The sequence below is a fragment of the Triplophysa rosa genome, linkage group LG1 (genome assembly GCF_024868665.1).
Source record: "Triplophysa rosa linkage group LG1, Trosa_1v2, whole genome shotgun sequence".
Classification (NCBI taxonomy): domain Eukaryota; kingdom Metazoa; phylum Chordata; class Actinopteri; order Cypriniformes; family Nemacheilidae; genus Triplophysa; species Triplophysa rosa.
This window is the reverse complement of record NC_079890.1, coordinates 21,373,851-21,394,771: the sequence shown is the minus strand read 5'-3', so window position 1 is coordinate 21,394,771 and position 20,921 is coordinate 21,373,851. Positions and strand designations below refer to the sequence as shown.

General features: G+C 39.1%; 1 pseudogene; it reads left to right on the top strand.

The window, feature by feature from the left end:
• Positions 1 to 5,685: 5,685 nt before the first annotated feature.
• Positions 5,686 to 7,335, top strand: LOC130548568 (uncharacterized; annotated as a pseudogene).
• Positions 7,336 to 20,921: the final 13,586 nt, after the last annotated feature.

Genomic DNA, 20,921 nt, shown 5'->3' with positions numbered 1-20,921 from the left:
TCTAGATTTATAGTTTTTTTTATGAGTGGCTTTAGCAATTCTCTGACTGATGAGAGGATTGCTTTTACAAAAATGCTGTCAGTCTGGCAACCACAGTAAAATGTCTTTTTTTCTAATTTTTGCATGTTGACAGAGCAACTGGTGAGTGACCTACTTTTCTCTCAATCTTAAAAGAAAGAACAAAAAATCCTTTCTACCAATGCTTATATGAAAGATAGTGAGATCTCAAAAGTGCATGTGTGATTTATAGGATCATGTCAAACGTTTCAGTCCAATACAGCTTTGTCTAAGATATAACCGCGTTCAATAATGTAAAAGAGATTTGAAATAAGCAGTCTAATTTTCACAGTTCAGTGGCATTTCTGCTGGATGTTATACCACCGTGAGATGTAAGTAATAGCTGCAGCATATCTTTGTGACAGCCGTAAGGATTAAATATAATCTCATAAAAATGATCTCCAACAGACCTGAAAAAAGATTTGGTAATGGGATTTCAAATAGTCAACGAGCTGAACACACTCAAAAATCTAAACTTTCATTTTATAACATGTAAAAATACATTTGGCATATGCATGCCTTTCATTTCCTTAATGAAAAAATATAACTAGCTTGGTATAAATATATATAATTGCTGAGGTGGTTTATATGCAAAATACCATAGAAGCCTGCATCATCAAGTTTCATGTTCAATGTTTGACTCATTATCACAGGCAGAAACAAGCTCACAGTTTTTCCTACATAAAGGTTAGAGCACTTTCATGAAACCCATGATTATATATCACCTGCCCTACTTTCCCTCTTCTTAAAATAAATCTCCTCATTGAACAGATGTTTGTATTTTAGGCAGATGTCAGGACAGCACTGAACAGAACACCAACACATGTAATTGAGCTACAGTTGTGCTGTGAGAAAGAGAAAAATACACCTGTCACATCGGCAAAAATTTATCGATAAGGGTCTAGCAGATAGTTCCCTCTCTCCTCTATCTCGAATCACAAAAATGATTTGAACTTTGTGACCGAGCCTAAGGCAGAGGAGGCTCAGCTGGAGTCTTTTCCCTGTTCTATCCAGTGTTCTATCAGTTAAATAGCAATCCTTCAGCCGGCCCTATCTAAAGCTGTTTGTCTGCCCCAGGGCCTCTGCAGCACAACAGCCTGCAGTAATAGAGGTGATCACACACTGCCACTTAAAGCAAGACATGCAACAGGCTCAAGTCACTGTATCTTTGATACTCTGCTTGTCTGAGTGGCCATTATCATACAGCGTTGTCTTTAATTACAAGTCTGCTCAAGTTCAGAGAGATAATCTGCATGGATGGATGCTGTCTGATCATAGATGAGTAATACAGATGAGGCCTCGGCTTTCCTGTTTTGAAAAATGAACATTGACCCAAGATCCCTTTGTGCCTTTCCATTGTGTTTGAGCTGAACAGAACTGGGCAGTCGGGGACACAAAATTATTCTGAAAAGACATTTAGTGCAGCAATAATGTTGCAGCAATTTTTGAAGGTTAATAAAATTGAAAATGACTTTGTGGTTATATCTCAAAAGGTCAAATCAGTTCTAAAAACCTGTCCAGACAATCTGTGATATATGAAAATGTTTCAGAAAAATATAAATTCTTTCAGGGCTTGACGCCGGCTGGATCACCGGCTGGGATGCCGGCAGCACCGGACCGGACGCCTGCTGCACCGGACCGGACGCCGGCTGCTGCACCGGCTGGGACGAGGCCCGCGCTGCCGCCGCTGCCTCTTTTTCTTCAGCCGAGCCACCCGCCTGGTGGTCGGCTAAAGAAAGGATGTGACGGGTACGGCTGGCTCCGGCTGAGATTCCTCGGAGGTGGACCCCCAGGACTCACATCTCCCCGGCTTGCCACCAAGGCTGACTGGTGGCGAGGCTGCAGGGGGTGAGGAGATACTGCCTATAACCCCGATCTGCAGGGTCTGACCCTCCTGTATGGCAGCCAGCGGAGATGGGTGGTTGTGTCGTGTTGAGACCCTGGACTCCGGTCGGTTCATGACGTACCGCCACACGACATTGAAGTCCAGCGGTCTTAACGACCGCATCTCCGCCCTTGACAGGGGGTCCCTGAGACCGGCATTAAAAAGCACCGCCACCTCCTCCTCCCCGAAGACATCCTCCTCTGCGGCATCCAGGAACCTATCCAGATAGTCCTCGATGTCCGCGTTCCCCTGACGAATGCCGCAGAGGAGGCGAGCCTGGTGGGAAAAGCGATGCGAGACAAGACAAGGGTTTCCACAAACAGGTAATCCACAGGGTAACGTAGCACACAAGGTCAAAGGCACACGACACGGTAAATCTACAAACACAACAATTGAGTACAGGACAAGAAACACGAGGATCTTTTAAAGGGAGGACAACGAGGAAGATAACGAGGGGCAGGTGGGAAACATTAGACACGGCAGGGAAGCAATTCATGAAATGAGAGGGGCGGGGCCAATGACGAGACACTGCAGAGAATGCATATTATTGTCAAAAGGACAATAATATGTTTCTCTCCACACATAACCAAAGACTTTGTCATGACTCATGACAGTTATTTTGTTCTGTTTATTATGTTGACCTTGACCTTCAGGTGGACCCATTTGTTATGAATATATTTGTTATGAGTGTTACATATTCAAAACACTAATATCCTATTCAAAACCTAAACAAATCTTGACAAACTATTATATTGTTGGAGAGCTCAAAGCCTCTATTTGATAGGACAATTGCAGCGAAAGTAATTTTGATTTGTTTGTAATATTGACCCTGACCTTCAAGTTATAAATGTGTATTACATATTCAAAACTCTTAATATTCTATTCTAAAAAAGAAAAATCTTGACAACCTATATATCATTTGAAAGCTCTAGTTTTCAAATTCTTTTTCCGATTTGCGATAGGACAAACATAGTAAAAGTGTTAATTTAAATGTCACCTGTACCACATGTGGGCCCAATTGTTATGAATGTGAAAGTTACATATTCATAACTTTAATCTTTTATTATAAAACTGAAAAGAAATCTTGACAATCTATATTGTTGGAAAGCTCTAACTTTCAAAATTCTTTTTCTGATTTGTGATAGAACAAAAGTGTTAATTTAAATGTCACTTGTACCTAGTGATGCACCGAAAATTCGGCTGCCAAAAATTTTTGGCCTACAATGTCATTATAGGTTTCATCCGAAATAAAAAAATGTCCAAAATAAAAGCTGAAATACCCAGCACCCGCGCCTCTCCCTTCAGTGCTGGCACTCACTCTAGCTGCACACTGCCGTTTTGTAGTCTCCATTTCAAAGACATCTATGCTCTTGTTGCTTCTTTAATTAATATTCACCAAATTCATTTTCCAAATGTTTTAAAATTATTTCGTTTATCATCATTTTAAAATGTGAAAAGCAGGGCTGGACATTAACGCTTGTCCGGGACAAGTGAATGTTTTGTATGGGCAAGTGAGAGATAACTTTACTTGCCTGACTGGACAAGTAACTTTGAAAAAAAATAACAACAGTGCGACATATATGTAGGATAATAAGAATATGTGCATTAGACAGAGCTGTGTGTTTGTGTGTAGTGCGTTTGTCGTGGTGGTGCTTGTTGTGTGTGACAATAATCAATGGCGCATCGCACTGAGTCCATGTAACTACATGCGGAATCCTGTTATTTAAATGCCATCTGGCTGTTCTGCGTGTCTGAGTGAATTACGTGCACAGTTTAACATACAACACGAGTGATGGTCGAGTATTTTATCTGCATCTGCACTGTATGAGGATGTGAACACATGAACTTCATCTCCAGTCAGAGTTGCTCTGAGAGTTTATTTTACGAGCGTTTTACTGTTTGAGTGAAGCTATCTGCAAACAAGCGTCTTCCCGAAGACCCGTCAAAATAAAAGTCCCGTTAAATTGAACACTCATACAAAAAATACTGTGGTGTACTAAAGTATTTGTTTTTGAAAATTGTAGTGCCCTTGTAGTGAATTGATAAACACTGTATACTATAGTGAAGTTCAAAAACACTATAGTATACTACAGTAATTTATGTGGACAAATATACCACTATTGTATAGTTAAAAAGGAAAAATACACAACTGAGAAATATTCAAACAAATTTAGGTAATCTAAAAATGATACGGCTCTAATTTATTCATCTGTATGTAACATTAATGTCTTTTGTCAGTTACCTGTCTATTCATGATGAACCGTACTTGCATATATTTTTTAATGTTGACAACAGATGATTTATACTCCTACAGTTTGGCCTGTGCTACCAAATTTTAAACCTTTCTAGCACCAGTGGTATGTGCAAAAAAAGTTTACCTACAGCCTTAACATTAATAATAATTACTGCTTGCCTTTGTTTTATAGCAGTCACGGAGAGTAGGCCTATAACCAAATTCAGGCACCCAAAGCGGACACGCAGCAGATATGTCTGGTGTAAAAACGCCCGGTGGATAGACAGCATATATCGGTATCGGCATCAACTTAATTATGGTGGAAATTATCGGCATATCGGATATCGGCAAAAATCCAATATCGTGCATCATTAGCTGAAACTAATAAATATAACAAGAAGTAGGGATGAACCGAAATGAAAATTCTTGGCCTAAGCTGAATAAAAATGAAACACCTGGCTGAAGGCCGAACACCGAACATGGCTTTTCGCATTTCTTCTATTTATTTAGCCAATTTTTCACTACTGCATAAACTGAATGGTCAAAATATGCTTTTTATATTTTTTCTTGCTTTTCAATATAATACATTATACCTTAAAATAAAACTGAGTAAAACAAGTAGGCTAAATTAAAACAAAAAACTGAGCACGCTCCCTTCTTGAATTGCCTATATTAGGCCTATAACTGACTGCTGAAAGAATGTACTGTACTCTGTATGTACCCCTACAACAAAACACTTCATTAAAAAGTGTCATTCAACATATAAACTAAAATTATGAATAAATGAAAACTGTTGGATTATTATAGGGTGCACAGCAAAATTATTTAAAGAAAAAAAACATCCATGCAAGCAATTCTGACTGACAACCATTTCAGTTCACGTCTATCCTCCAAAGTCAGCCCACAAAAGCTGACTGTTCTCTTTCAAACAATCGCTCAGTATCTCACTATGGGAAACGCCTCAGGTGTGATAGACTATGGAAGCACCAATTACACCACATCTGCCCGACGGTCAGACCAATCACAGCTCAACACTAAGAGCCCATCCTAGCTCCGCGAGTGTTCAGCAGGTGCATAGACGCAGAGCTATCACCGCTGAGACACAGGGATCTCAGGATATTGTCTTATCTGGACGATTATCTGATATGTGCTTATTCGCAAGAGCGGGCAGAACAGGACACAGAGATTCTCACTTCTCATCTCTCCAATCTGGGGTTCAGTATCAATTATGCCAAAAGCCAGCTGATACTGTTTTAGCAGCTAGAATATTTGGGTCTTCGCATAGACTCTATAGCGTACCATGCTATGGTCTCGGAGAGGAGAATAACAGCGTTTTATCAATGCCTATCCCACATTCACAAAGGGAACCTGGTTTCGTTCAGAACCTGTCTCCGCTTTATGGGCATGATGGCTTCGGCCCTGTCTGTGGTCCCGCTGGGCTTGCTCAAGATGAGAGAATTCCAGCGGTGGGTTGCTGCGAGGCGTTTGTGTCCTCGCGCGCAGAGTGAGGATGACTATGGAATGCATGGAGGCTCTCCATCAGTGGAGAGACCCCTCGCTATTCCGGACGGGAACTCGCTCGTTGCAACTGCACAAGTTAGCCCGCAAGCTGATTGTCTGGGGGGCTGCGCGCAACGCACGTCCCGGGACTGCTGAATGTGGGCGCGGATCTCCTCTCAAGGGGAAATCCGTTGTACGGAGAATGGGCACTTCACCCGCAGGTGGTGAATCAAATTTGGGAGAGATACGGCAGGGCTGCCGTAGGTCTCTTCGCCTCGCAGGCAAACGCAAAGCGTCCGCTTTATTTCTCTCAAGGATGAAGATGCGAATTTGGGTGTGGATGCACTGGCTCACCCATGGCCGAACGTGTTGCTTTACGCGTTCCCACTGCTGAGTCTAATTTCTCCAACCCTGGACAGAATAAGAAAACGGGTTGTCTCTTCTTCTGGTAGCCCCTCGTTGGTAGGTTGTGGCTGGTGGAGATTGTTCAGCTCCTTCAAGGGGAGCCGTGGTCGCTCCCATTACGGCGTGACCGGCTGTCACAAGTGGGCGGGAAGATATTTCACCCCGACCCGGATCGGGTCGATCTTTGGGTCAGGCCCATGAAAGGTTGAACTTGAACGCACTCTGGCTTCCTCGGGAGGTTGTAAACACCATACAGAGCGCTAGAGCCCCGTCAACGCGATCATTGTATGATCTGAAATGGCATGTGTTCGAGGACTGGTGTACACGTAAAGGAGTTATTCCTTTTCAGTGCTCTGTATGTGATGTGCTCTGTTTTTTGCAGAGCTTGATCGACAATGGCAGAGCGTTTTCCACAGTTAAGGTGTGTCTGGCCGCTATTTCGGCTTGCCACGTCGGCTTCGAAGGAGCGTCAGTGGGTCGGCATCCTCTGGTATGCCGTTTTATGAAGGGGCCGAGACGCTTGAGACCAGTGTCAAAACTGCTCGTCCCATCATGGGATTTGTCCTTGGTCTTGAATGTGTTAACGCAGGCGCCGTTTGAACCTATAGAGAGTGTTCATATTAAGCTTTTATCTTTAAAAACGGTCTTGTTTCTCGCGTTAGTCTCAGCTAAGTGAGTCGGCGAGTTACATGCTTTGTCGGTTCACCGAGCATGTCTGAGTTTTAGTCCGGATAGCAGCAAGGTTACACTGCTGCCTAATCCGGCTTTCGTTCCCAAGGTCAGTGATTCGGCGTATAACTGCATTACTTTGGATTTGCAGGCTTTCTACCCTCCTCCCTTGTCCTCAGAGGAGGAGGGTAGACTTCATACTCTGTGTCCAGTTCGGGCGTTACGCTGCTACGTGGACAGGACACGATTGTTCCGGAGGAGTGATCAGCTGTTCGTGTCATGGGCTATGGCATGTAAGGGTAAACCGATCTCCGCACAGCGCCTTTCCCATTGGATGGTGGAGGCGATCGAATTGTCCTATGCGTCTATGGGTCAGACTTCCCCGGTGGGGTTACGGGCTCACTCCACGAGGAGCATGTCTACATCGTGGGCATTGTTCAAGGGGATTTCGGTAGGAGATGTTTGTGTGGCGGCAAGCTGAGCTTCCCCTCATACATTTATCAGATTTTACCTTCTGGATGTCACGGCGCCAACTTTGGCTCATGCAGTTCTTAAAGTTGGCTCCACAGAGAGGTTACTCACGTAAGGTTACTCACGTAACCCCGGTTCTCTGAGAACAGAGCAAGGTATCTCACTGAGCTTCCCTTCTCGCATAACACGGGGGAAGAGCGTGCTTAGAATGCCGTTACCGGTAATCACAGCAGTATATATAGGAGAGGGGTGGGTTCTTAGTGTTGAGCTGTGATTGGTCCGCCCGTCGGGCAGACATGGTGTAATTGGTGCTTCCATAGTCTATTACGCCTGAGGTGTTTCCCATAGTGAGATACCTCGCTCTGTTCTCAGAGAAACGGGGTTACATGAGTAACCTTACATTCTCTCAGAAGGTGCACTCGTGGCCTTTGTTCAAGTAGTTGTTTAAGTACATGGAACTGTGTGCACGCGACCACTGTATGATGTCAAAGGATGTCGCGATTGGTGGTGCTACTGTCGGAACGCCCGCTCCTGTCTGACTCTGAAGTACACAAGTTACCAACCGGGAAAAACGCTTTCATTCAGAAATTTACTCCGGTGTGGCAAGTTCCATATGGTGTCTTTCTCTGACACTTAAAAATGATGCCGACACGTTTGCTGCATTAATAAAGCGCGGCTCTCTCTCTCTCTCTCTCTCTCTCTCTCTCTCCTTGATCATATCACACATCATGCTTTTTTGCTATTATCGGCAGAATACATTCGGTTGCCGAACATTCGCTGCATCCCTAACAAGAACAGCTCAAAACCAGCGGGCAGAAAATTACAAGCAAGCCGTTTGATGCGCGTGACCGGCTTTACAGACATTATGTTTCTTTATTGACAGAGATCACGCGCATTGACTCGATTTGATTATTTGATTGTGTTGCAATGACCAAGGAAAGATTATATATTTTGTATTGTTTTAAAATATGTTCTCCTTAATTTTTGTGGTTTTAGTGTGTGCAATTAATACAATTTAATTAATTTCAAAAAGTTTTTAAAGTAGTTTTCGGTATCTGTTTTCGGCCAAGTGCATCCTAAATTTTCGGTATCTGTTTCAGCCCACAATTTTCATTACTTCACTACTTGTATCACAGGTGGGCCCATTTGTTACTAATACAAGACACCAACTGACCATTGATGGTATTGCGGTTAAAAGTATCACAGAACCCTCATTTTTCATTATATCAGCTTGAAATTTGAAACACAGCTTGTTAAGAAATGTGGCTTTTATTTTCTGACAGTTTTGGGTGAAAAGTATTTAAGTATTTGTAATATTTTTGTAAATAAAAACAAGTTTGATTTATTTTTTGCTTTTATTCAAATAGACTTCAACTGTTATAACTTTTTTATAAATTATGTTATCCAACAGAGATAAACTACAAAATGTCTTCTTTAAAACAAGATCAAGATTAGGCGTCTAGACCAGGGGTCTGTAACCCGTGGCTCTCGAGTCGCATGTGGCTCTTCTGCCCCTCTGCTGCGGCTCCCTGCAGTCTTTATAAGGCCCTGTTTATGCCTGGCATTAAAATGCGTTTTGGTCATTCGTATCACAAGTGGACGAAAGAGGCACATACCCGTTTACACCTGCTGCTGTAATCCGTCTATTTTGTCCACTTTTGACCACTTTTGTCCTGATTTCTTTAAGAAATATCTTAAAAAGCATACACATTTACCCAGCCATACACCCTGGCTGGGTAAATGCATTTTCTTTTTCAGATATTTTTTTCGAATAGACGAAATAAGTGAATGCAATGTACATATGAGCATGACCGGAGATGACAGAAAAAACATACAGAGAGCAGCGGTTTTATTTCTGCTTTGATAGATGTGAGACAGTGCCGAACACTGTATTCATGTGTTAGAAATGGAATGGTGAGAAAACATTCTGCTTGGTACATTTTTCATCTTTAAACCAAACTTTTAGGTCTTTAGCTATATAATTTAAATCCTGTCTGGCTAGCGCGCTTCTCAAAATATTTATATATTTTGCGGCTCCTAACAAATTGTATTTGGTGGGAGAGGGCCCAAAATGGCTCTTCTGGTCTAGGCCAAAGCGTTCCAGAGTTACACTAATTTAATGGTTGAAATCACATTTAAGCACCACCCCCCAAAAAAGGGGACTGACAGCTAAGGGCTTATTCAAATAAAATTGTACATTTAACTTATATCTGAATAATATTTCTATCATTAGCTTAGAAAGTACAATCACACCATACAAACAATAGCAAGGTAATGATGACTATCAGCAAAAACTAGCCTTGACACTACTAGGCATCACATCATCCAGGTATCGCCCATTTGTAAGAAAGACTTAAAAGTTCAAGATGAAACCAGGCAATAACAATCTGCATCTCATCAGCCATCCCTTGGGACTATGGCTAATGTGCCAAAGCAGCTCAAGTTCACAAAAAAACAGAGCATGTACATAGGCCACCTGCTGCTCCATCACAATAGATGCAGTGACTTTAGCAGGTCATCAAAACAACACGCTGTAGGCCACTGCAACATGACTCTCGGTTTTCCATAAGGAACTTCATTAATAATGCAAGATCACTCAACAACACAAACTTTTATTACAGAAACAAATATCTTTCACTACTGCTGATGAGGCTTGTGCCTCTACAACTTCCTTTGGGACAAATATGGTACTTCACCAAGAAACTGTGTAAATGATAGCATTTCAAGGTACTGTAGCCTATTATATGCAATAATACAATATTCTAATACAATATTTAGATCAGACAACAAATAGAAAATAAATGTAAGTAACGCCAACCAAACAATATATGTCAAAATGAAAACCTTTTAAAGTTTAAGATTATAATAGGGCTAGAAATAACAACAGTGTGAAATTCCCACAATAAAAAAACAAACGTTTGTGTATCTGTAATGAATGAAAACTATGGAAGTATTTCAATGCCATTAGTCTTTGAAGCAAAAAAGCATGTTGAATTACCACTAATCAAAAATAAAGCTGTTGCATTACCAGTTCTTGCATTTTTAGAGTCTGCAATTCAATATGGTTGTATATTTAAGCTGTGAATATTTCAAATTGAAACATTTCACGCACAATTTCACCGTTAAAAAGTTCAATAATCAAAATTCGCCTTTTAAATTTCACTTAAAAAATTCAACATGTTATAAAATACAACCTTTAATTTTCGACAGACAATTTTCAGTCCATATTATTTCGGTTTAAAAATTCGCTTCCACAAATTCAGTGGTTCAAATTCGACTTGAAATTCAAAGTTTCACATCCGGGAATCCCAGGAGAAGCAATAGAGCGCCGATTCCGCCAATGCATGATCTCTACCTGCTGCCTGACCGCTTCACCAGCAGGTGGTGCAAGTCGCTTCTGACGAAGACCAAAGCAAGAAATGCAGATACTTTTTATATGTTTGCAGCACAGTCCACTCATCTGCTCGATTAAGTGAATTTATTTGATCTCATAGATCTCTTCTTATGCATCATCAACATCAGAAATTTTAGGTTTCCTGCTCTGGCTCGAAGGAATTAAGTTATTTTTTACTTCAGCACATCGTGTTCACATAAATACTATGCATCATCAGCATTTACAGGACATGTATTGTGTTTGAAGCGGTCAAATAACTGAGATCTCAACTAGGAGCTTATTGACGCGTACTCTCCCATGTGCTTCTGTTTATATGAAGTAGCTGCAATCTCAATAAACATTCTTTTTATTTTCCTTGCATGATCTTGTTTTAATTTGAGACTCTCAGAACATGCTGGATGTTGTGGAATTGTGGAAACGTTCGTTTGTTAATACGAGACAGAAAAACTGATATTTTAGCCAAGCGAACTTCTTGAGCAGGCCAGATAAAATAGACCAGATAAAAATAGTCAGCACTTTCTTTAGAACCCGACTAGACCCGAAACGTCTTGTGCAGCCTGCAGCCAAGCAAGATACCTCACGGCGTTATGGATCTATACGCGCAAAGATAAAAACTTTTGTTGCATGCTGTGTGCGTTTCCCAATAATGTGCCACACACGAACATGCGAGTATGACTACACGCTAATTGCTTGAGTTGCTGTCTGTTCATTAAATGCTAAAATGTCACTCACGGTATATTAACCTAATTATGTCTTGTAAAGTTTGGCGTAACAAATATTTGTTGTTTACCTAACCATAAAATGTAATTAATTTGTGTCTTTCGGGGCGATTGGTAAAAGCACATTCATTATAAATTACCAGAGACCCGATGCCATATCGGACACGACCTGTGCCCAAGGCATATTTTGTCAACGTTTTAGACCCGAAGCCGCTGGGACACATGAGGACCTCTCTAACATACACCTCAACGCAAGTCAGTTTGCATGGCCGAGCAGTGAAAAATATATTTAATTACTGGTCAGAAAACAATATGAGTGCTCCATGGCAATATACACAACTATCTGTAGATGTTGCTGTTTGGCAACATCTACAGATGTTATAATAATTTTTAATCTATATGCTCACATAATAAGTCAACATATTGTTAAATTTATGCATTTTAAATCACAGAAATACACTGAAACCACGTTGGAGAAACACGTAATGTACGTGTCTAAAATGTATGTGTACAGTTCAGTTAAATTATCAAATTTACCCTCTTTAAACTTACGCTAAACATTTAGCTGAATATCCACAACATGTATGGTGGCATGGTGGAACAAAAACGTTATAAGCTTGCAAGATTTGCTAAGGGCCTACTATGCCCCTTTAGCGTCCACGGACCACGCCATCACGGCCGGTGTACCATGCTAAAACGCTTAATGTTGCTTAATCTTCAGACCAGATGATTAGTATAGCCTACACCTTTTTAATAACCGTAGGCTACAGAAATGCGGAAGAGCCCTAAATATGAATGCAAAAAGCACAAAATGACACAATGAGAATTTTAGCATGTCCCCCCGTATTTCTCACATAATACCAGAACTAGGTATAGGTGTCTTTATTGTTGCAGTATTTCAGTTTGTTTTTTTATTCATTCGTTCATACAATAGGTTACAATTGGCTTTATTTTGTTTGCGTTCTCAGATTTCAGATGAAAAGTATAGGCATAATTATTTCCATTGATATTTCTCTTTTAAGTGGTGTAGTTATTCCTTTGTTTAAGTTACATTTATATCCTACATTTACTAAATATTTTACAATTACGTTTTTAAGAAAAGACTGTTATTTATATTGTAGATTATTTTACGTTCTGATGAAAAATTGTTCATGGCTTGTTCTTACATCTGTTTTCATTACTATTTCAGTTAGCCTACTACTATTGTCTGTTTAAAATGTATAATTATTGCTATTTTTCCTATTTAGTTTTAAACCGAAATAAAATGTTTTATTTGAATTTAAATGTTAAGTTTATTGTGATGGTGTTATGTAACTAATGTAATGATTTAAAAACTTGTTGTCTTGTTTTCTGGCACATTTAATCAGATACCATTGCATGTGTCATTCAAATAGCTTCATGCAATTAGCTTATTTTATTCAAACACAGTATGATTCAGTAATTGACTGTAACATACAATTTTCTCATCCTCGAAACTCAAACCATTATTTGATGACTTAAGATCGTGCTTATCAAAAGCACGATTTTATGTTTGCATTTGGCGAGCTACAGAAATTATATTTTGCGTGCATATGATACGCATGTGTTTTGCGTGCACTTTTTATGTACATACCGACTTAACCCACACCATACCAAGGGGTAATCATATGCACGTAAAAAGTAATGAATGCGTATAAATAGCAAGCCAAATACAAACATAAACTCTTACTATAGATAGGCAGTACTAGTAGATCGGGTAGGATATTTAAATAATTAAATTAATATTATAAATGTATGAATAGTCCACTGATTCCAGGCCACCTGGAATTGTCCCCGTGCTCCATGTCCGTTCCAGGGCTGATAGTGGTGAGCTAAGCTGCCAGTACAAGAAACAATTATTTTTTTCTTGATGATGCATAAGAGATCTATGAGATCAAATAAATTCACTTAATCGAGCAGATGAGTGGACTGTGCTGCAAACATATAAAAAGTATCTGCATTTCTTGCTTTGGTCTTCGTCAGAAGCGACTTGCACCACCTGCTGGTGAAGCGGTCAGGCAGCAGGTAGAGATCATGCATTGGCGGAATCGGCGCTCTATTGCTTCTCCTGGGATTCCCGGATGTGAAACTTTGAATTTCAAGTCGAATTTGAACCACTGAATTTGTGGAAGCGAATTTTTAAACCGAAATAATATGGACTGAAAATTGTCTGTCGAAAATTAAAGGTTGTATTTTATAACAAGATGAATTTTTTAAGTGAAATTTAAAAGGCGAATTTTGATTATTGAACTTTTTAACGGTGAAATTGTGCGTGAAATGTTTCAATTTGAAATATTCACAGCTTAAATATACAACCATATTGAATTGCAGACTCTAAAAATGCAAGGACTGGTAATGCAACAGCTTTATTTTTGATTAGTGGTAATTCAACATGCTTTTTTGCTTCAAAAACTAATGGCATTGAAATACTTCCATAGTAATGCAACAGATTTATTTTTGATTAGTGGTAATTCAACATGCTTTTTTGCTTCAAAGACTAATGGCATTGAAATACTTCCATAGAAAACTGCACTGAATGAAAACGTTTGCGAAAAGGTATTCGGTGTTACACGTGAAAGCAAAATGTGTTTGAGAAAGTGGTGTTTGTGTGCGCGTGCGTGAGCGTGAGCGTACCTGAGATGCAGGTTTCCTTGTGGCTGCCGGGCTGGTCAACTTGCTTGTCGTTTTTACAGCGGTGGACAGGTTTTAGAGCTTTGGCAAGCCTAATCCATTTTGCACCACTCAACGCCACAACACAACTAAATCGCTCGCTCCTATTGATAAAAATAAGCTAAACATTGGGATTATAGACCAATTTGGAGTCTACGTCACGGTTACGTCACTGCCAGCTGCGCGCGCATACTGGTTGCAGAAAAATAGTGGAAACAAAGCAGCAATGAGTGAAATGGAGGAGACAATTCCTTCAAAAACGTGTTTTTGTGTTGTTGAATGTCAGAATGGGAATGGAAAAAAATATGGTATTATTTCCTATGGAATACCGTCATTGAATATGCCATTTTAAGCTAAACAAGTCATTAAACGAACATGCTGGACTGACAAAATCATCCGGATCTGTGTTTATTTTATTTCAGGTAAGGTTTTCTGTAACGTTTCTAAGTCTAACTATTTTGTATACCGTATCCTGTGTAATTCTCTAGTCGTTATAAAGGCTATCTCTTCCGGGTTTTTCTGCAACCAAGATGCGCATCCCGAATGTTTACAAACTTATAATTAGCCTATAAACAACGCCACTAGCGCCACAAGCGTGCAATGGCGTCTAGTGAAAGTCACGTGACTACCTCAGAAACGTCAGCACCATCTTTTTAGTTTTTTATTAACAGTAAGCTGATGTAACTGGTTTCGATGTAACGTCAACAGTGATAACGATATTTTTATTTAAATCAGAATTTATGACTGAATGTGCAAATGAAGAGTTTATTTCCAAACTGAAATTATTATTTATTTTCTTTTTTATTGTGCATTCCAATTAATATAAATGAAACTGCATTTTGTTTGTTTTGATTTAAGCCATAATAACAAACAAATACAGCTAACTAAGTCCGTACCATCTGATCATTTGATTATTCCATTCAATATAACAAACGGAAAAAGAAAAAAACAGTCGATATTTCGTTTTTCCGTTTTTATAACACAATATAACACGAAAAACATGATAACATAATAAAAAACATGATTTTTTTTAAAAACGCAGTTTATATATATAAATACTGTATATGAAGAGTTTGTTTCCAAAATGATATAGCCTAACTCCGTTTTTAAAAATTTTCAAAAATCATGTTTTTTTATTATGTTGTCATGTTTTTATTGTTTAAATGCATTAGATGGCCTAGGTTACTGTATAAGAAGATTGCCAAGATGCTGAAACTGAGCTGCAGCACCGTGGCCAAGACCATACATCGGTTTAACAGGACAGGTTGCAGAACAGGCCTCGCCATGGTCGACCAAAGAAGTTGAGTGCACATGCTCAGCGTCATATCCAGAGGTTGTCTTTGGGAAATAGACGTATGAGTGCTCCCAGGATTGCTGCAGAGGTTGAAGGGGTGGGGGGTCAGCCTGTCAGTGCTCAGACCATACGCCGCACACTGCATCAAATTGGTCTGCATGGCTGTCGTCCCAGAAGGAAGCCTCTTCTAAAGATGATGCACAAGAAAGCTTGCAAACAGTTTTCTAAAGACAAGCAGACTAGGGACATGGATTACTGGAACCAGTCCTGTGGTCTCATGAGACCAAGAGAAACTTGGTTCAGATGGTGTCAAGCGTGTGTGGTGGAAACCAGGTGAGGAGTACAAAGACAAGTGTATCTTGCCTACAGTCAAGCATGGTGGTGGGAGTGTCATGGTCTGGGGCTGCATGAGTGCTGCCGGCACTGGGGAGCTACAGTTCATTGAGTGAACCATGAATTCCAACATGTACTGTGACATACTGAAGCAGAGCATGATCCCCTCCCTTCGGCGACTGGGCCGCAGGGCAGTATTCCAACATTATAACGACCCCGAAAGAAGCTTAGGGTAAAGGTGATGGATGATGAAAAGCATGTCTCCAGACTTAAACCCTATTGAGCATCTGTGGGGCATCCTCAAACAGAAGGTGGAGGAGAGCAAGGTGCTCTCGTGAACGCACGCCATACACTGACAAGACAGAGGAGAATATATCGAGCGAATTTACAGAATCGCTCGATGACATGACCAGCAAATTGGGCACTATTTTCTCAAATACATTAGAAGCTGTCGCACCTATGAAGTCAAAAAAGATGAATGAGAAAAACGTAGCACCATGGTACAATAGCACCACTCGCGCCCTTAAAAGAGAAACACGTAAACTGGAGCGCAAATGGAAACAAACCCAATTAGAGGTCTTTAAAATTGCGTGGAAAGAGAGTGCAAACTGTTATAAAAAGGCACTAAAAGCAGCAAAGGCTGAGCACCTCCGTTACCTCATAGAAACTAACAAAAACAATCCAAGGTTTTTATTTAGTACAGTTGCTAAACTAACAAATAAACAGACTTCACCTGACCTGGGTATTCCGCCGTACCTTGGTAGCAATGATTTCATGAATTTTTTTACAGAGAAAATCACAATTATCAAAATAGTAAAACCTCCAAGTCTGTCCTATAAATTAGTACCAACCATCGCCCCAAAAGAAAGGCTACAGTGTTTTTCACCTATAAAACAGGAAGATTTAATTAAACTTATTGCAACATCTAAACCTACAACTTGCTTATTAGACTCCATACCAACTAAATTATTAAAAGAGTTATTAGCCGTTGCAATTGAGCCTATTTATAACATTATCAACTCGTCAATTAATCTAGGCCATGTCCCAGGACCCTTTAAACTGGCCGTCATTAAGCCTCTTATCAAGAAATCAAACTTATACCCCAATGAACTAGGAAACTATAGACCGATTTCAAACCTCCCTTTCCTGTCTAAAATACTAGAAAAAGTAGTGTCCACTCAGTTGTGCTCTTTCTTACAAAATAATGACATACACGAATAATTCCAGTCAGGCTTTAGACCGCATCATAGTACTGAAACTGCGCTCTTTTTAATTACAAACGACCTGCTTATAGCATCAGATAAAGGTAACATCTCACTCCTAGTCCTGCTTGACCTTAGTGCTGCGTTTGATACTGTAGACCATAAAATACTTCTAGATCGCTTACACAATTATACCGGTATTCAGGGACAGGCACTACTATGGTTCAGATCTTACTTATCAGACAGACATCAATTTGTCCATTTAAATGGGGAATCATCAAATCTAACGCAAGTAAATTATGGATTACCTCAGGGATCGGTTTTAGGACCCTTGCTATTCTCCATATACATTCTGCCCCACTGTTATGCAGATGATACTCAGCTATATATCTCATCAAGACCAGACGATTCCTTCCAACTATCCAAATTGGTAGAGTGCATTGACGATATAAAGCATTGGATGACTTGTAATTTCCTTCTTTTAAATTCTAATAAAACAGAAATATTACTTATCGGACCAAAGACACGTGAGCAGAATATTTCGGATTATAACCTGCATTTTGAAGGCTGCACTGTTACTCCAACAAATACAGTTAAAGACCTCTGCGTTATATTAGACAGCAACCTGTCATTTAAAAATCACATCTCAAATGTCACAAAAACAGCCTTCTTCCACCTTAGAAATGTTGCCAAATTGCGAAATATTTTATGTGTGGCTGATGCAGAGAAGCTTATTCATGCATTTGTGACCTCAAGACTTGACTACTGTAATGCACTGCTTAGTGGTTGTCCTGCAGCATCAATAAACAAACTACAGTTAGTTCAGAATGCAGCTGCCAGAGTTCTAACCAGGTCCAGAAAATACGATCACATAACCCCAATGTTATCAACCCTTCACTGGTTACCCATTAAGTATCGTATTGACTTTAAAGTTCTTTTAATTACTTATAAAGCCTTAAACGGTTTAGCCCCTACCTACATAACAGAGCTTCTACCACACTACAACCCATCACGCTCTCTAAGATCTCAAAACTCCAGACTTTTGATAACACCTAGAATAACTAAATCCACCAAAGGGGGTAGAGCTTTCTCATACGTAGCACCTAAACTCTGGAATAGCCTCCCCGATACTATTCGAGGGTCAGACACACTCTCCCAATTTAAATCTAGATTAAAGACACATCTTTTCAGCCAAGCATTCACTAATACATAGCTAATGAACAGCAGCTACGCTAATTATTCTCTTTCTGNCCCTGAGTTTTACCTTGAAATTTAAACATTTCCTAGGCTATCTTACTTTTATAGAAATTGATTATAGAAATGAGAAAAAAACTAGATTAAAGAAATTTTTATTATCCAAAAGAACAATTTATAATAAATAATGTCAGTTAAGTAAAGATTAAATTATGACTGCATTTATTTATTCATTTATTTATTAGATATTATTTATTATAATGATCTTGCTTGGTCTATAAACACCATGCACTGTGCTGTGTTTTACCTTTCTGTGTTTTTCTTATTTGCTCCTGTAAAGCTGCTTTGGAACAAAGCACATTGTGAAAAGCGCTATATAAATAAAATTGAATTGAATTGATTAAAGTCTGTATTTTGGTTTATTTTTCACATAAAGCATTCTCGTCGCTTCAGAAAAATTCAACTGAGCCACAATGCGTGGATGGACCAATTTAACGATGTCTTTACTACTTTTCTGGACCTTGACACCAACTGACACCATGATGTCTATGAGGAGGCCTGGAAATCTATCGCACGTCACCTAAATATCTCTATTTGTGCTCCGAAGACGCCGGAAGTTCTCTAAACATGTTTAACGTCATGTGGGTTTGTAAAAAATCACACAAGTAGATTTTTGGGTGAAATTCCCCTTTAAGATCCATCAGAAGTATGGGCTTAGAATTTTTTTTTTTTTTTTAATTACTCTGTAGCTGACTGTAAGCATCATCACAATTTTGGCCTCAGGTACATATTTTGATTTTGTTATGTTAAAATAATAAGACAATGGCAGTGTGAAATTGATAAAAAGAAATGAAATAAAAAACGAAACAAACTAATAATTAAAAAAGATGAAATATTGAGATCACATTCAAACCACTGATTAAACTAAGCAAATATGAACAGCCAGTATATTTTCTCACTTGCCCCTCTCATGAGCTACAGTATATCACTTCCTACTGGAATGCTTGCTATTCAAAATGCTTTCTTTTAACATATCTCATTTCTACCAAACACACTGCACCAGTTTGCAGAGTGTATCAGTGATATCAAAGATGGCTAGTAATTCAGATAAAAGTTATTAATCATTGGACCAGAAACCTTAAAATAAGAGGCTATATTATAATGTCTTGTTGAAAACTTCAGTGTTTTGTTTGATAGCAATATGTCCTTTGAACATCACATTCCCAATGTTTGATGAATAGCATTCTTAGTCTGTAAAAAAACATTCCATAAAAAAACGGATAAAGTACTGGCAGAAAATTACCAGTACATTTCCCTTTATTTTACAGACATTTCCGTTAATGCTAAAATGTAATTTGATGCAGTGCACTGCAAAATGTCAAATACAAGTAAAACAACTGTAAAAAATGAACACAGAAAATTCCTTCATATTAATAAAGTAGATTGTGCCCTATTTTTACGGATTTGTTTCAGAGTGTAGAAATATTGTGACACATGCTTTATTTCTAATATACAGAGAATCTAGTTCACATTATGATGTACATGACCTCAAATGCATTACTGAGTGGATGTCTTGCAGGCTCTCTAAAAATAAGCTACAACTGAATATGCTTCATGCATTAGCTAGAGCGTTTACTACAATCAGAAGTATGGTCATATCAGCTCAGTTTTATTGTCACTGTTTAATATGAATTTCTAAATTATGCTAATTACCTCTAAAGCTTTAAATGGTCCCAGTACTTAAATAAATTCTATAACATTGCAACCCATTACATTGACAAGTTGCAATATTTCGCCCTCAGCCTTAAAGCTCAAACAAAATCATAACAAATAATCCACTCAGTTTGTTCAGTTTATAAATATACTTAATGTTTACTCTCTGATACATGACTTGTAGCCAAGAAATGTTGACATTACATTCATGCTTTACAGCCAAAGGAAAACTTTGCTTGACTTGACTCTGACAAGTCCACATATGCAGGCAGCTTTTTCGTCTCCTGCCTGCTGCTTGGCCCTATGCAGGCATACAAGGCTGCTATTCTGGGTCTATTGACAGCAGATGTGATCCTAAATTTGAGCGCTGTGCTCAGTGAGCTTTCCCAGGCAGCTGGGAAAGTGATTAATATGGCTAATGTAGCTGCACCAGACCCAAATGTGCACCGTAATGTAGCTCAGGCTAAAAAATTTTGCTGCTGCATTGAAGATGTGAAGTTGACTGTTTACAGGAGATAAGATACATGGGATGTAAGGAACATGAGAAGGTATTTCAGCATGTGATGGGCAGCGCTATTTAGATCAGGACACATTGAAGGTCCTGTTTCTGACATACATGGTGTTGTTTTACAAGTTGTTATCAAGCATGTCATAGGACACATTGCTGTAAATTCAGGGGTGGAGAATTAAAAAAGATGTATTGTATATTTTGGCATTAAAGGGCAACTTAAAGGGATACTGTAATTCATCCAAAAATGAAAATTCTGTTCTCAAACCTGTATAAATGTTATTGTTACGCTGTACACGAAAGAAGATATTTGGAAGAATGTTTGTAGGCTAACAGTTCTGGGGCACCATTGACTACCTTGGTAGGAAACAAAACTACTATGGTAGTCAATAGTGCCCCAGAATCAGAATCAGAAGAGCTTTATTGCCAAGTGTGCTTGCACACACAAGGAATTTTCTTTGGTGCTGGAAGCTTCTAGTACAGACATTCAACACAATGACAATACAATATAATAAGATTTACAGTCAGAAAGATTCTAAAATATGCATATATAAAATAAAAGACTATTTTACAGAAAATGGGGGATAATAAGATATAAGAGACATTGTACAGGGTAGTATATAGTAGAATATACATATTAACAGATTGTATGTACA